The 5,000-nt window shown below is 37.5% G+C and overlaps 1 protein-coding gene across 1 annotated transcript in view; it reads left to right on the forward strand.

Annotated features, from left to right (window-relative positions):
- The first annotated feature begins 4,865 nt into the window (after positions 1–4,865).
- LOC149280676 (C-type lectin domain family 4 member A-like) overlaps positions 4,866–5,000 on the forward strand; it is a 24,470-nt gene continuing 24,335 nt past the window's right edge. Inside the window, exon 1 of the mRNA XM_089500287.1 lies at positions 4,866–5,000. This exon is cut by the window's right edge and continues 96 nt beyond it. The gene's annotated coding sequence lies outside the window, so the exon portion shown is untranslated.

Below are 5,000 nucleotides of genomic sequence, written 5' to 3' on the forward strand. Positions count from 1 at the left end.
CCCGCCGTAGGAATATTACAGGAAATAACTTCTGCACAACAGCTGTCAGACATGGCTGTGACATTACTGTAAAAGCTAGAAATGTCGAAGCTGGTTATTAATTCTCAGTTCCTTATTTGGGCTAAATTTCAAAAGAGAGCTGAGTCAGTTAACCTCATAAGGAATACAGTTTTGTATGCACCAAAATGCAAAATAAATTAGAGACAGCACTTCCCGCTCAAATGTGCATCTCCATGTCCTGCATGAATTTACAGTTATTATCTCCAGTAGTTTTAAGTGTTATGCTTGTTAATGCATGACAACCCCATGTCAGAACTGCAACTAAAGAAATGGCAATGTTTGTACTCCTTTAGCCAACTTAAGTCATACACTTAAATGTCTAGGAGAGTCTTTATTGTGTGTATGTGTGTGTGTTTGTAGAAAGAGAGAGTAAAACAGCACTGAATCATAGCCAGACTAGTACTTTGTTTGCCTGTAGATACTTGTCATGAGCATGTCCCCATGGTTGACAGTAATAGCCAAAGATGTAGAGAAAAGGGTCATATTAAGCTCTGGGCCATTGAAAGTCATATATTCACTCTTTCAGGTAAGGGTTCCCTATAAGATACCATTTAATTGTGCCTGAGCCTGCTTTGTTTGGATGCAAGAAACTATTATGTGTATCAACCCATGTGTAGGGTGATCCTCCTATTTCCTTATTTTCTATGCATTTCAGATTCTGTACAACTGCTGAGAGTCTTTTGTACAACTCATCCTGGGCTGCACCAGATACTATTCAATGCCCTTGCATACAGGACACTATTCTAGACATTTGAGTGCATGATTTCAAGTACCTGTAATGTAGGTCTTTTGCTCTAGAAAAAGAATGATTGTGTAAGAATATCACAATGACTAGCAGAAAAGGGATCCTGAAGTTAATATGGTAGGCTAGTGTTTCTTAAGCTACCTGATGTGGGGGACTGGCAATCCCTCCCCCACTTTGTCAGGGACCAGAACTATATCTGTGCCCATTAGGTACAATTGTTTCTTTCTTTGCAGGAAACTCTCCAAGGGCCAGCAGTTAATGGACCAGCACCAGTCCATGGATCACCACTTTAAACAGCATTGTACTACCTCATTGTAGTTGAAGTTGCATGTCATTGTATGTCCCCTTTCCTTACCTGAAAGGAAAAGAGGTGCCCTTCTGCTACGGGTGAAGTTTGGGAATTCTGGATAAATTCAAATGCTTTTTTCACAATCAAAATCTCATCCCCGTCAAGCAACCCACCTTAAACCTGGCCAGTATGCAGAAAGCAACATAGTTCAGCCCTGAAACATCCTTATTAAATAAGAGACCAGAAGATTAGAAGTGTCATCTAGACATTATCGTAGTAAATTTTGTTTTATGTATCTGTGGCTAATTGTCTCTGGAAAGCATGCCTTTTATAAAATTTACTTTTGGCAGACTTTAATTCAGCCATGTAGCTAGAAAGCCAAAGAGAGGTGTCTTCCATTCCCCTTAACCAAACTTTGAACTCTTGTTTTAGCCTATTGTGAGTTAAGCCAGAAGCCGCCTTAAGCCATACTGTGTGCTTCTTGCACAGCTTGCACCGATGCTCTGTCATGCAGTTCCGAGATCTGCTTGAGATTTGCTTGGTTCTCAGCATAGGATCATAGAATCATAGACCGCAAGGGCCATCCAGTCGAACCCATGCAGGAAATCCATGCAGGAAATCCAAATCAAAGCATCCCCGACAGATGGCCATCCAGCCTCTGTTTAAAGACCTCCAGGGAAGGAGACTTACTGTCAGGAAGTGCTTCCTAATGTTGAGGTGGAATCTCTTTTCCTGAAGCTTGCATCCATTGCTCCGGGTCCTAATTTCTGGAGCAGCAGAAAACAAGCTTGCTCCCTCCTCAATATGACATCCCTTCAAATATTTAAACAGGGCTATCATATCACCTCTTAACCTTCTTTTCTCCATATTCTTAATTATTCCTTCTGGCATGCCCTCTATCTGTGTAGCCCACATTACAACCAGTGTCAATTTCTACCTTTTATCTTATTTATGGAATAGAAGAAGAAGAAGAACTTTATTCTTGTTTTTTTCATTATACTAGAGTATTTTCTAAACACTATCCAAGAGCAGCAACTCTCCTCCCCCAATGAAAAGAAGTAGTAGCTAGACTTAGGGATAACAGACACACTCAACTTATTTAAATCACTTTAAATTAGTGGTTCCCAAACTTTGGTCCTCCAGATGTTTTGGATGTCAGCTCCCAGAATTCTTGAATGTTGGCCAAGCTGACTAGGGCTTCTGGGAGATGAAGTCCAAAACGCCTGGAGAATCACAGTTTGGGAGCCACCGATTTAGATAATGATATGCCTTTACACTTGAGGATCTTATCTAGTTCCTTCATGGCTATATTTCCAAATCTAAGTCTTCTTCTGATTTCTTGAGTGCAGTCTCCATGTGGGTTAGTGAGTTAAAGATTTCCTGTATCTTGGCTATTTCAATCTATTTTTCCCTACTTTGAAGTTAAGTAAATAATCTGTGCTCATTAATTTTGTCTTCTTAATAGTCAGCTGTAATCCTGCTTTTTTACCAGCCATCTTAAATTTTTAAAGTGCCTATAGCACTGCTGTTTGGGCAGCAACAGACTAACAGCTATTTCTACCACCTGGAAACTTTGAAGGTTATTCCTTTATGTAAATAGAAAAAGAAAAAGAAAAAACTTTAAAGCAAGTGTAAATCAATGTGACAGATGTGTTTCTTCCCCTTAGAATCACCATCCTAACTGTTCCTTATCCTTGGTATAAATTGTCTCTAGAGTCTTACTCTGACAGTTGTATTATGAAAATAAACAGTCCTTGTAATATCTAGAAATACATACATTTTCTTTGCATATTCACCTAAATGTAAGAGCCATGTAATTTAACTGTTATCCCCAAATATTGTTCTCCATCATAGTGTTGAATACAGGTATTAAAAGTAATCTGAACGAGCTAGACAAAATATTTTGACAAATAGAGGGGGGAAAGATTTCAAAATTTTATAAATTATCACTGGATAGACAATTAGAACCAGAAACTGTAAAGGACTATATGATTAAATGGACACGTGACACAGGTAGTAGGATTGAGATTGAGGAGTGGCAAAATGCTTGGGAAAAGTCAAATAAATTCACGGTGGCACAAGACTTAAAGGAGAACTTCATGAAAATTATGAAGAGATGGTATTACACACCATGGAAATTTAAAAAAGATATACAAATTAGAAAAAGGTGTAGGTTGGAGATGTAAAAAGGAAAAAGGGACAATTTCCCATATATGGTGGTGATGTGAAGAAATTCAAACATTTTGGAAAGAGGTTCATGAGACAATTCAACGGATTTTTGAGATTCAATTTCTTTTAAAGCCCTAAATTATATTTGCTCAATATGACCTCAATCTTGAATTCATCAGACGAGAATAAATACTGGAGAATAATTTTGTACCTGGTCACTGCTGCCAGAATATTGATAGCTAAATTTTGGAAGTCAGACACAAGACCAACTTGCGATAATTGGATGCAAAAAGAGAATGAGCATAGAGAATTAGATAAGAGATCTTGTGGTATACAAAATCAAAATACACAAAAAAGGAAAGAGGAATGGAGTACAGTATTAATGTTTTGGGAAAAGACTTGGGATATAAATAAAGATATTTTGGATATCTTTGGAAGAAGGAAGAGCCCTCCCTCCAATCCATCTGCCTTGGTCCAGGCCTCAGAGGGAGAGAAGAACCACTGGACCTCATCCCCTTTCCCTCCACCATTCCCTTCTCCTTTTGTTTCGTGTCTTTTAGATTGTAAGCCTGAGGGCAGGGAACTGTCTGATTAAAAATAATATTGTAAGCTGCCCTGAGAGCCATTAGGGCTGAAGGGCGGGATATAAATACCTAAATAAATAAATAAAATAAATAAATATTTGAAAAGTTGATTACAGTTAAAGCTAGGACATTTTGTATTATGATCTTGTTTGCATTATTATCTTTTATACCATTACAGGTCTGTAGATGGGGAAAAAAATAATCTTCGATAAAGCTTGTTTTATTAAATAGGAACAGATGATTAAGGAATAATGCATGTATTAGGCAATTAAGCAACTATTGAATATAGTTTAAGATACAAAATTATTAGAACATTGTTAAATATTTTAGACTGTATGTTGTATCTTTTCTTTTTCTTTTTCTTTCTTCTTGTGGCATGATACATAATGTAAAGAAAGGTTCACTGAAGCTAAAAGAAATAAGCACTCTTTCACGATTCTAAGAACGGAAGAAAGACGTATCAAAGAGTAATTAACACAAGAAAATACTTGTACTTTTTTATTATATATGAAAATAAAGATTATATTAAAAAAAAGAATATCTTGCATATAGTAAGTGACACCAGTGCCAATTAAATCCATTCCAGTTCCATGGTATAATGTGGAAAAGTGAAAAATGTGTGTGTGTGTGAATACTTCTTCAAGGCACTTTAGCTTCTCTTGGCAGCCTATTTGATGTAGGATTGTGTCCTTTTTTGTCCCTCTGTAATGTCTTAGTATCAGAACCATTTTGGTTCTGCCTTGAGTGTAGGACTACATCTCCATTATGTGGTGATATGTGATATAGGGGCAGCCAAATAGAAAGTAGATGGGTTAGGATTAGGGTGGAGCAAAGAGAAGATAATTTCTTGAGACATAACTGGGGTATGCATGCATGCTAGACTGCAAGGGGAAAAAACAGTAGCACTTCCCTTTCCATGATGAAGTTCCTCTTTTCATTTAGTTTCAGCCATTGCAAGCCTCTCCAAATGAAGATACATCAGAAGAGCCAACCTTTCCTGGGCCTCAAGATATTTCATCCTCTGCCATTTGGCCTTCCTGAATGAATGGTGACAGCTTTCTGGAGAGTTAGAAGTTCTTTGTTTCAGGGTTGCATTTATTATCAGCAGCAGCACGCCAAAAACTCAGCAGACCCAAACTGCAGTTTCAAAATA

The sequence above is a fragment of the Sceloporus occidentalis genome, unplaced genomic scaffold (genome assembly GCF_023333645.1).
Source record: "Sceloporus occidentalis isolate IW3139 unplaced genomic scaffold, rSceOcc1.0.p SCAF_150, whole genome shotgun sequence".
Taxonomy (NCBI): domain Eukaryota; kingdom Metazoa; phylum Chordata; class Lepidosauria; order Squamata; family Phrynosomatidae; genus Sceloporus; species Sceloporus occidentalis.